This window comes from Heliangelus exortis, chromosome 3, assembly GCF_036169615.1.
Source record: "Heliangelus exortis chromosome 3, bHelExo1.hap1, whole genome shotgun sequence".
Taxonomy (NCBI): domain Eukaryota; kingdom Metazoa; phylum Chordata; class Aves; order Apodiformes; family Trochilidae; genus Heliangelus; species Heliangelus exortis.
In genome coordinates this window covers 22,212,377-22,224,898 of record NC_092424.1, presented here as the reverse complement: position 1 = coordinate 22,224,898, position 12,522 = coordinate 22,212,377, and the positions used below count along the sequence as shown (strand labels likewise).

Sequence of the window (12,522 nt, the reverse complement as noted above, 5' to 3'; positions counted from 1 at the left end):
ATTCTCATAAACAATCTTTGTTGAACACTCTGCAGGAAAGTAGGGTCTACTTGAATGGGGAGGCTGAAAGACTTCATTTTGTAAGTGGTTTAATCCCTCCCACTGGAACAGAGATTTTCATTATTTTCTCAGTAAATTCCTAAAATACTGTTATTTCTTCAAGTTTTATTTCACTGTAGAAGCTGACCAGAGCTTGCAGGTCCTGCTTACTTTATGTGCAGAAAATATAATTGTTATAACCCCGGGGATTTTTTTTTTTTTTTTTTTGCATAGCTGTACTGAAGAATTGTTTTCACTGTGTTTTCCCATCATAGTTACTTAAGAAATCAACTTTTGTCATCTTGGCTTGAGACTAACCAGAAAAAAAAAAAAAGTGTTCATGGTAGATTTCATAACATCTTGGTCAGGCTATAATCATAAGCAGAAAGGATAATTCAGATGCAAAATAGAAGAATCACAAAATTAGTGAAAAAATTCAACAGCATCCTGAAATCTGATTTTTATTTTCTGCAGGAGATACTACCACTGCCCATCAATGTGGCTGAGTGAAGTGCTGGTTTCTGTCCCCACTTTTGTGATTAAATACATAGAGTTTTGTGTGTGGGTAAACATACAGCTATGTATGCCCACATGTGTACATAATAACTGTATAGATACACGGTCCAGAAAGAGATGATTCACATTTTGTTGTGCCTGCAGTCTGTCAGATTGAAGATCTGTTTGTGGTTGGTAGGATTTTTCTGTTAAAAGTCATAGATCAGTGTCTTAACTACAAAACACTCCTTTTTGTAACACAAACAAACAAACCCCAAACTGCAGAAAACAACCAAAAAACAACCAAAAAAAAGACAAAAACAAAACACAAAAAAAAACCCACCTACCAACAAACAAAAAACCTGAGAGGTCAAACAGAGGTTTTTTATCCTGCATACTGAATGTGTGTGTCTTGTTCTGCTATTGACCAATATGTTGCTGGACACCTGTGATGGCAGCATTCCAAAACAATTCAAGTTAAATGAAGTTTCCCCAGGGGAGCAGACTTTTTTCATAAGGCATAGTTAAACCTATGAGAAAGCTACTAGAAAAAAAACTTATCCAGGGGAAGCCTTGACCTGGCCTGAGGCTTAATTGTCTGCAAGCCAGTAAGATTAAACACACTGCAGCTGAAAAAATTGTTTCTTCTCCAGACAAGTTTGTTCATGTGATCTTGGTGTTAGAGAGGCCTTTCAGAACTTGTACAAATATTGGGACTAGGTAAATAATAACAGAAGTCTGAAAATATGGGTGCTATGTATGAGAGATTGTAGAGTGAAGTTAAAGGTCTTCTAGAACATGGCAAGTAGTATTTATTGGACATTAGCTTGTACAGGAAGGTGGATTGTTGTTTGAGTATCTGAATTTCTAACAAATTCTGAAGTCTTTCTCATGCTAGCTTATTTGCACATTAGTTCTATGTGCATGCTAATCAAGAAAAACCCTGGACCTGTTACCAAGTTCTCCTTTAACATAAGCACTGTTTTACATTATGTGGGGTTTGTAGTGAGGTTATTTTTAGGGTGTTTGTTTTTCAAACATTGTTGGATTTTTTTTTCTGATACACTGCAAAATGCACTTTGGAATCAGGAACCAAAATTTTCATAAAAATCAGTGACTCCAAGCACCCAAAGAGAAGTGAGGAAAGGTGGTCCAGCTACAGCAATGCACTGAAAGCTGCTGCTGGAGCTGTCAGCAGTGAATGGGATCCTTTACTTTTAATAGATTCAGGGAGGTTATCTTGCTTGAATCCTGCATTGTTTCTGGTGTCCATACTTGGAAGATGTGCTACAAAGGATCTAGAAAGTCTTTCTGTAATGTGGACCTAAGTTAAATCTCTTCAGTGTTTCTCAATAAACAAATCAGTAACTTGATCACTATGCTTAGCTGCACACTGGTAATGGAAGACAGTTCAGATCTTTTTCATTTGCTGGCAAAAGAAAGGCTGCTGCTAAGAATAAAACCAAAAAGGCTTATGCAATCAGCTATATCATTAACTAGTCTTAATGATTAAGATATGCCTTCATCTAGCTTTGATAAATTCTTGGGCTGGGTAAGGGTGTAGAGGATAAAATTAAGATGACTGGATGTATTCATATTATGTGCACTTCTGCATTAAGCCAATAGTAACTGGTGCTTAGGCTCTAGAATTTAACCTGACTTCTCCGTGGATGATACAGCCAATTACTCTTGGAAGTACTTCTCACATTCTGGTGAAACTGTGCTCCCCCATACCAGAAAGTGTCATTTCTAGATTCCTGGCTGATCTCTTGCTCAAGGCAATGGGGAACCTCGACAAGGGGTAGGGAAGGAATTTCCCCCTTCAGATTCTGAGTTCATTTGGAGTTTATAGTGTGACCTCCTGCGGAGGCAGCCAGAGTGTGGTTCACAAGTGATTGCCTGAAGTTGCCCTCATTGTGGGTAGTCGTGGCATCTTAGACCTCCCTTCCCATCAGTGTCTCCTTAAATATGCACTCATTTTAATGTGAGGACCAAAATGCCTTAATTTAGGTATTTTATATTTGTGGATATATATGTAATCTTGGGCTTAAATGCTGTGAAACTACCTAAGCTGGACTGGCACATGGATGAACTTTTAATATTATTTCCTTCAGTGATGTCAGAAGTTTGGTTAACAAAACAAGCAATGGCTTCTATCAAAGGAAGTGATAAGATTTAAATGAATTACAATGCATTCTTAAAATGTCTTTTGCATAATGTTCAACACGTGCTTGCATATGTATAGCAAAAGATTGACCTCATAAAACAAAGTATGGAAGCTTTTTGCCTTCAAAGTAGCTATATTTCTTTTTTACCTGTCTTCTTTCTGCTGACTTACTGTGCTTTTCTAGCTCCTTGGTCAGCATATTTACACACATGCCCTTTTAATTTTTAGTACCATTTTCGTAAAACAATTTGTTCCTTTTGTGACAGTGCAGGTGTTGTCAGGTGTCTGCATTGTCCAAAGCAAGAGGGAGCAAAAATAAGGGAGGGTAGAGGGGGTGCTTTGGAGCACTGCCAGCTCACAAAGCAATTCTGAGTTGATTAGGGCCCAAGAACTGGTAGTTCTCTGCTGTAGCTCAGCATTCAGCACTATTGGAGCTTCTCTTGCTACACCCATGTAGATGCCTCCAAGGACACAACTTTGGACGCTAAGCAAAATGAGACTTAGCCAGAATCTTGCCCCATTATCCTCCAAAGCAGAGAGAGTGGTAAAGATAAAAGCCCTTCTTCAAATACAAGTGTTATATTGACTTTTTTTTCTTACAAGATACATGATGCAGTGTTGCAGTTACTTCTTCCCCAGGTTAATTTTTAAGCCAGGTGCTGTTTTGTGTTGCTGGGAAACAAGTCTTCTGTGGTGACCCTAGCTAGTTCTGGGTTTCTTTGTACTCCAAGGGACATCAGTCTGACCGACTGGTTTCAGAAGCTCTCTACTGAAATCACAGATTCAGTGAGTGCTCATCCCAGTTGTCAGTCTGCACACTTCAGAAAGTTGTTCTGTTCTGTGGACTCTCATCACAGTGCTGAGAAATAGGAAGTATCATCCTGGTGTTCGCATTTACTTTATCTTAAAAGTCTTTATCTGCCCCTTGCTTGCCCAGCTCAAAGCAGTGCTCTCAGAGTGAAGGACAGCTTGGCTACAAAGCTTCAACCAAGATAAAGACTTAGGGTGGGTTGGCTGATTTTAAATATCTTTGCTCAACAGTTTTCAGTATATAACTTGCTGGTAGTCCATCTTACAGGGAAGACCCCTTCCCTACTTCGTACAAAAAATGAATTTAGGAGCGCAGTTAATTTGAAACTAAAGCTGTACATGCTTAATACACAACCTCAACTACAGGGCAAAGCCAATCAGGAGCAATTGAACTAGAAAGGACAGTCTGATAAATATAAACTAAGTGGTATGTAGCAGTTATAATGAATTGTTGGAGTGAGTAACTATGTAACTGTGGTATATTTCTGTATTTAGCACAGGACTGGAGAGAGCAATCTGTTCCCATATACCTGAACTGTGGCATTTCTGCATGGCCAGTTTTAGAGAGCAAAGATCATGGCAGGAGTTCCCAGCCAGCTGCCCGGCCTTCCCAGCTCCTGTGCATCACCACCCCCCAGGGAGGCAGCAGAATGGAAGAAATGTCCTTGTGGAGCAGTGGATGAGGCCAAGCCTGCAGTGAGTTGTCTGTCCTTGCTCTGGAGTGGGAGAGGTGTGCTTGAGTTTGCCCTCATTTGCCAGGAATACATATGGGCAGTTGCAGTTGTGAGCAATGCCAGCTGTCTGACTTGCCTTGTTTCACAAAATCCTAAAGGGTGCAGATGTCAAGGTTCTGATTTCACATTGTTAATTTTTACTGGTGCCATTCCTACATGAACACTTTGAAATTTTTGCTAAAGCCAGGCTTTTATCATTTAATCTTAAATCCACTGGCCCTAGTTTCATGGGTACCTATTTGCAGAAACTGGTCTGTGCAAGTGACAGTGTTCAAACCAGACTGTTGTCCACTGAGTAAAATGGAAAAGCAATGTGGATGGAGTCCTCTCACTTCAGGCAGGTAGGAAATTCCACCAGTTGTAATAATTCACAAAAAATGTTGTGAGACCTCGTCAGAAGGTCTCTTTCCCTCGTTTCATGAGGGAGGGATAAAAGCCATTGTAATTAATTATGCTAATTGTTGTAACTAATTTAGTGAAGCAGTCACTCTGACTCATTTTTTCCTAAGCATCATGAAACTGATCCTGTCTGCAATATACAAGCTCTGATAGTTTATTTTCTTTGGGTCTCTCTACATGTAAATACTCCTATGTGCATTTTCAGCCTTGCAGAGGAAAAGATTTTTCCTGGGAGTCTTCTGTGTCCTGTGGGAGAGAAGCAGAAGCTTCCCCTGTTCCACTTGTTGAAAGGGTTTGTGTGTTAGTGTGGACTAAGTCTGTGTGAATTGGGTGGGAATTTCTGAGAGGATTAATTCTGAGTGCAGCTGGGTAGTACAACCCAGCTGATGGATCTCCTGTAGAGATTGGTATTTCTGGTAGCATGTGTACACTAGTTTAAGAACAAAAAAAAAAACTTATTTTATTTGGGAGGGGAGTGGGGCAGTACAGGTGAAACATAAGGATAGTTTGAAGGCTGTTGTTAGTTAGTTGTCTTCCTGGTGCTTTGGCCTGACCCTAAGAAAAACACCTCGTTATTGTGGATTGGTTTTCCCATTTAAACAAAATACAAACCAAAAACCCTAATTCCTTATGCTTTGCTGTTCAAATTTTCAGAAATTCGGTGGTCCTATGGAAGGAGTAAACACTGCTGTTGTTTTGTGGAGGAATAGCTTTTTTCTTTTTTAATAGGAAAAAAGGAGGTCCCAACCTCTGTCTAAGTGTGCTGTAATGGCTACACTAGCTCATCTTGGCAAGATAACAAAACCAGTGCAGAACTTGCATGGCAATAATGTTTTTAAGAAAACTTTTTTTTTAAGTGCCAAGCTAATGAATCGATGTCTTTCTCTCCCCATTTTTAATGAAACTTTTTTTTTAATGACAACAAAAGTTTTCTCAACAAGAAACAGTGGTGTAGACCAGGTACTCATGTCCAGGTCTGCCCTTTAATGATATGAGTGTACTAAATGGCAGATGGCAATGTTGATGAGTCACTTAATATATTTATGTATATATGTAAACAGCACCTGACTAGGAAAGAGCTTACCAAGAGGGATATGGTAACTTAAAATTTGTTTCAGTGAAGCCCCATCCTGTAGTATAAATACAGTGAGCTCTTGCTGTGAGAAAACAGATGGAAGAGCCTTCTGCAATGCCTGCCTAAGCACCTGAAATCTGCCTTTCTGTTTCTCTTGGGCTTTGTGCTTTCTGGGCACTGCCCTGACCATCATGGCTAATAACAGCATTTACAGGCTAATAATCTGCTGTCAAAACAGCCACTGTTTACCTGTGATGTAATGTAGTTTTTCTGATTCATAAGCTCTTACCTCTGTCTGACCACTTACCTTCTACTGGCAGAGATGAAAATATTCTTTGATATTAAAAGCTGCTTGGTGTTTCTTCCTGCTGTAAAGACCACTTTCAGCTACTCTGAGGCAGTCCAGGGAGAAGCTGGCATTGGCCACCTCAAATACTCTACTATGCAATCTGAATGAATTTTAAATATGGAACTTTTAATCTCTTGAGCTTTTACTTTCATGATAGCCATAAATCAGTGTGGCTCTAAAAGAAACAAACGAAGAAAATGCACACACAACAAAAAATCAAGCCACAAGAACCAAATGTTTATTAACATAACTAGGCAATTCACTTAGCTTGGATTTGGCCTTCAAATGCACAGTCTTACTGGGCTGTGCCTGACTTACTTGGCTGTTCAAGGAGTAATGGAGCTAAAGAATAGGAAATCAACAGAAGTTTTGCAAACCAAGTGTCTTCCTCTCAATCAAGCCCATAGAAAAGGAAATGCCTATTTGTGCAGTGACATTTGCAAGCTGACAGAAGTTGTTTGTAAGTCAGCAATTTTAAAATCTGTCACTGTAATTATTACCTGTTTTCTTTCCTCATCTTCACCTTTTGGAAGAGAAAAAACTCAATACTGTCTGTGCTTGTTGAAATTGTTACAACTAATATTCAGTAAATTAGAGTTCTGACATACTGAGATCACTGGGAATGAAAACACAGCTCATTTTGTCCTTTACCTTCAAGGAGAGGCACTGACCAGTTTTCTACAGAAGCTATGGAGCCTGGGTTAGTCATAGAAATTTAGCTGTTTGAGCACTGATTCATTTGTACCAGCTCTTGCTGCTATTTGTAGAGTTGGTAATGAAAAACTGTAATGAAATTACAGCAGTAGATCTGTGCTGCCTGAGACATAACTTGTTCACCAGTGATTTGGTTACTTGACAGTCTAGATGGATTCACAAGACATTCAAAGGAATCAAATTTCTAAAAAGAATGTAGACAGAACTTTCCTTCAACTTAGGACAAATCCTGTTAATACTATAGTAGGGTTGACACAGGGCATAGGATCTCTGCTACAGCTCTGTATTCAACTTCTGTTAAAATGAGATACATAATTAATGCTCCGCAGAGGCAGCTGAGACCATGACTCATTTGTGCCACTCTAAAATATTAAAACTTCCATGCCACTTCAATTACAAACCTGGCAGGAGATACAGCCTCATATGGTGAAATACTTACCTGTGTTATCCAGCAATGGCAAAGATTACAGTCACTGCAAAGAATGACACTTGTGATTAATGATGTCATTATTTAAATTGTTTCTTTAATTATTTTGACTGTCTAGGAGTAGAAGAAGCTACAGTTGAGTGGGCATTCCACTTACTGATTTATGCTGAAGATGCAGGAAAGCTTTGTACCTTTTCTTCAAGAATTTAAGTCTTTAACATACTTGTGTGTATTAAGCAACTGCTGCTCTGGGGTATGGAAGATAAGAGAAACTAGTCAAATTTATATTTCTGTAATAGATTAAAGATGAATTCTGAAAGATAATTTGAAAAGGATCTTCAGGTAGTTGAGTTTCTGGGGGAGGTGTTAACAGCACATTTAATAAGTAACATGCTATTTGAGTGTAAGTAACGAAACTGTACTGATTAAAAACTAATTGAAGTGTAGTTGATGATCAAGTCTAGTATAGCAGAATTAGTACTTCTGAATTGCTAAAACTAGAGTCTTGCTCATAAGCATCCTTTTTAACCTAGCTCTTAGCAGTAGCTGGAATTTACATGCTTCTGTGCTTGTTTGTGTTTTGTTTGGAGTTTTTTTGGCCAATCCCATGGCATTGTATCACAAAATCAGAATTTTATTTGTTTGCATTTATGCAGGTAGCTCTGTTGAACTCTGTTTGCAGATAGCAGATATATGCAGGAGTGGACTTAACCTGGAACTGGATGCATGTGAATGGCTCCATAGAGCCATTAGGAGCCTGCAGGTGAAACTGTAGACTGGACTGAAAAATCTGAGTATTTCAGCTTGTCTTTCTCTGCATAGTGAAGTCACTGATTAGTACAGTCAGATTAAAGAAAAGTCCTCTTTCATGTATTTATAATACCTAGATTCTCATGAATTGTTTTTAATCAGTAATTCATATTGTTTGTCTTGCATGATGAAAGTATAGAAATAAATGTACATTTCTGTACATTGTGGTGACCTTTGTAGAAGCCCTGCAGGATTTATGTAACAGTTCAACTGAAATTCAGTTGTTAGAGGCTTGGTGTTATCCCAGCAGCATAGCTCATAGGATGAAGAGCTCTGTGAGCAAGGGCACAGAGACCTAGAAAGAAACAATTAAGTAGAGATTCTACTGAAAAGCAGTGGTAATATTTGAAAAATAGAGGCTTTCAACTAATACAGCAAATATATATAGTTTTTTCTGTGGTACTCAGCACTTTCCTATTGGAACAGAGTATTAATCCATTGCATTTTGTAAGGATATTTCACTTGTCATCTGTTTTTAAAGACAGTGACCAAAGACTGAGGTTTTGGCAGCTGCTGATCTCTGCACTACCATGTTGCAAGACTCAAATTGCAAGTCAGTGTTTTTATCTTTTGTTTTGATCATGGAGTCAAATGATGGTGTTTTCTAAGGCCTCTGGTAAAGAATCACTGCTCCTGGGTGCATTGGTTGGATTATGGATTTCTGAATCTTCAGAGAATCACAAAGTCATTGGAGTTGGAAGGAACCTCTGGAGATTATTTAGTTCATTTAGCAGGGTCACTGAGAGCACATTACACAGGACTGCATCCAGCTGGGTTTTGAATGTCTCCAGAGAAGGAGACTCCACAGCCTCTCTGGGCTGACTCTTCCATAGCTTTGTCACCCTCAAAGTAAAGAAGTTTTTTCTCATGTTCAAACTGAACTTCCTGTGTTCCAGTTTGTGCCCACACTGCCCTTTGTCCTGTTGCTAGGCATCTTCCTGACTTCCTGCAATGGTTTAGGCTTCTCCAGTGCGTATTATATAGTATATTTGAGCAGTATTTTATAAACACTTGATGAACTTCTTTCCCTACATTTCATTGCCTTCATTCTTCAAACTCACAAGTGGGTTTCTATTCATTTGTGTCTTTATCCAGCTGCTGCCTTGTACCTTTTCGTCTTTCTCCTCAAGACATAATCCCTAGCTTCTAAGAGGTCATCTTGTACAAAAGTGTTTGCACCCAGTTCTTCCAAATATATCTTGTGATTATTTCTGTCACTCCCATGCAAAAGTTGTGATAATTAGGAATTCATAATGTGCAAATATGTGGTGGGGTCACCCTTGCTGCTTTACAGCAAGCAGCAGCCTCTGCCTGAGCCAGCTGCATTAGGGCTTTTCTCTTCCATATTCACACTACAGTAGGAAAATCTAATGGCCAGGAGCAAGTGTTAAGTTGGCTGGCAGTATAACAAATAGCAGAGATCTAAGTTCATTTCCTCACCTGGAATGTGACCCTTTCTCCTACACACCCTATGCTTGCCTGCAGTCCTAGCTTCACCCTGTGCTATCAGAGTAGAGCCCAGGGAATGTTTTTGTGGCCTCATCTAATGATTACTGTTCTTCTGGGTTGGTTTGTTTTTGTTTGGTTTTATTTTGTTGTGTTTTAATATGTACCCCATCCTTATGGGAGAGATGACCAATCTCCAAGGCATGTAACAACTCCTATGCTGCCTCCACTTGGAGACAGAAGTTACCACAATAAGAGTGTGTGTGGTAGGGAGTGGAGTGTGCAATACTATGTGCAATACTTCACTGTCCTCCACCAGAGGCTGAAACAGCAGGACTAAAAGGTGTCAAGCCTCTGTGTCTACTCCCTGCCTTCAGGAAAAGCAGTTTATAGCTGGGCATGGCAGATTCTCCTGCAGATTTCTGTGTCCAGGACATTGCTCTAGCCAGCCAGGGCTGCTCCCTGCTAGGCTGTCACCTGATGATCTCAGGCACCAAGATAGTCTGGAATAGAAGTACCACCCCATCATATAGCCTGTTTCTCACCACTCAAGCTTGAGAATCTTTAAGTTTTTACAAGCTGTTAAAAATCCAATACAATTTGTTCTTCAACTGCCACATTTTATTTTTTGTGTTTATCTCTAGTAGCTTTGCTTTAAAAAGGATCCAACTCCAGTCATCATTGAATATTAACAACAGAAAAGAGGATGCTAAGCTGGCTTTTAGAAGATTTTTTTTTTATCTAGCTATTCCTCCAGCATATAACTGGTTTGATCTTCACAGCTTGCTAATCAAGAGACATTTAATGACACTAACTTTTTACTTATTTTGTCCATATTCTTGCTCAAACCGTAACTTTCTGATTTGCTGTACATTTTTGGCATACAGGTTTGAATTAATGTCTCCTTTTTAGACAGATGCTGCCATTTTAAAATGTTATCTAAAAGACATGCAATTCAATCTTGACCTCAATTAAATCAGTTCAAAGTTCTCACAGCTCAATGTGATAAGCAGTTATGGTTCTATGATACTGACTTTGCTGTGATGTATCATTTTACTGTTCAGCATTAACACAGGGTCTGTCTTGTTTGATAATTTTTCAGAACTTCAACACATTAGCTTGTTTCCTCTTCTCTCCCCACCCCCCATTAATTATAATGGCTTTCCCTGCTGTCTGACAGTCTTCAAAATTATTAGTGAAAGGCAGTGGGAAGACCCAAGTTACAGCAATGACAGACTTCATTTATCATTCTTGCACCTTGGTTTAACTACCATTTTTTAACCCTTAAAGCTGGGGATACATCTGAATGCCGTGGTGAGTGTCCTGGGGTAAGGATGCTGCAGATCCTGCTCAAAGATGCTGTCAGACAAGGTCGTGCTCCTCTGACACCTCCTGCAGTGGGCCCAGCTTCCACTCAGACCCTACGGGCTATACCAGTGCTAAGAGGTGAAAGCTGCAACCTTGATGAAACTGCAGCATTTGAGATAGTGGCATGAGGCAGTTGGCATCAGCACTGAAAGGTTGGATCAGCCACAGCCTGGGATCAACAAGGGTGTGTATGTGTCCAAAGGATCTCAGTGAAACTGAGACTACCGAAGGCAGAGTATTTGTATAAGGGAAAAAAAAGGGATAAGAGTTTAGCAGATGTTTAACAGGATTTTTCTTTTCCCCTTGCATCACTTCTGTGCAGTGAAGGGAGCCTTTTTCTATTGTGCTTTTATGTTCTTTAATAATTTTATTCCTAAAGACATAAATTAATAAGCAAAAGCAGCATTACAGTTATGTCTTCATAATTCTGAAAATTTAGTTTTGTTTCTCTCTGCCTTTTTGTTTAGAGACTTAGGATGAGCAAATCAAGCTATGCAATCCCTCGTGGTCTGTCTGGATTCATCCACGCTGTTAGGATTGCTTTTCTTAGCCACAGTTAACAATGGTATAATGGCTTTTATAACATTTTATTAAGTTGAAATGCATCAATAGCACTAAAGATAAACGCTTGTGGTATTTTAGGAAGAACAATTTCCAGCGCTTAATGGGCATGCCAGCCTGCAGAGCTTTTGAGCAGCACTTGACTCCATGGCTTGAAAATATGGAGTATTTGTTCCTTACAAACATGTTTGTGCTGTGGCACAGGCTTGAGGAAACTGGCCTTGGATGTCTGTAGTATGAAATTTATAGAAGCGTTACTTTAACCTGTCTAGATAAAAATTCCTCTTCAGATGATGATGACTGTTCCTCAAGTCTTTGCTGCTAGCTAGTATAAGCTGGGATAAAGTGTAGCACTAGCTTGGATTTGCTGTGTGGAGGGTAGGAAGGGGCCTTCCCCTTGATGCCAGTCATATGACATGGCAGATGTAATGTAGCCTCCTCCCTGCCTCTCCCTCTGATGCATATTGGGACTGTCCCTGGTTTAGGATGATAAACATAATGTGAAACTACAACTAAGATGTACAAGGAATGCATCCTCCTACCTCTTTAACTCTGGAGAAAAGGAAAATAAAAAAAAAAGCAGACTACCTTTTAATGCCTAACATAGTGTTATCTAACCTAATTATGATTACTGAGTAACTAATGCCACTAGTAACTTTAACTGAACTTTTCCCAAGGCAATTATTAAATTGCTGTTAACAATGGACAACAATATTGTTTTTCAGCCATGAAGCAAGCAGGTAGTGAGACTGCAGAGGATGTGGGTGAGCACAGCTTAAATGCAAATTATGATCTGACTTCTCCTTTTGGGTTTTCCAGTGTTGCGCTGTTTCTTTAGTCAGCTTCAGCTTGTTGTGCAAAAACTGCATAACTGGCTTGCAGCATGGATTTATTCATCATTACCTTCTGTTGGTCACCAAGTTAATCATAGTCTTGAAGATGTGAAGCAAAAGAGTTGTGAAGCTCTGTATGGTATTCTAAGATAAGGGGTTTGTGTGATGCACTACGTGGTGCTAAAAAGGGCAGGGAAAATGAAGCGTTTTAAGAGACCTCGGTCCAATCAAATTTCAGTGATAGTATTTATTTTACACTACCTATTTCCCAGAAATGCTCTGTGGACCTTGGATC

At 39.4% G+C, this 12,522-nt stretch overlaps 1 protein-coding gene across 2 annotated transcripts in view; it reads left to right on the top strand.

Moving 5' to 3' along the window:
• The first annotated feature begins 4,115 nt into the window (after positions 1-4,115).
• The window catches only part of LPGAT1 (lysophosphatidylglycerol acyltransferase 1), a 78,058-nt gene continuing 69,651 nt past the window's right edge, over positions 4,116-12,522 (top strand). Inside the window, exon 1 of one of the 2 annotated variants that reach the window (XM_071739591.1) lies at positions 4,116-4,207. The gene's annotated coding sequence lies outside the window, so the exon portion shown is untranslated. Of the gene's footprint in view, positions 4,208-4,484; positions 4,587-12,522 lie in introns of those variants that run through there. The other variant, XM_071739590.1, reaches the window with a different exon arrangement.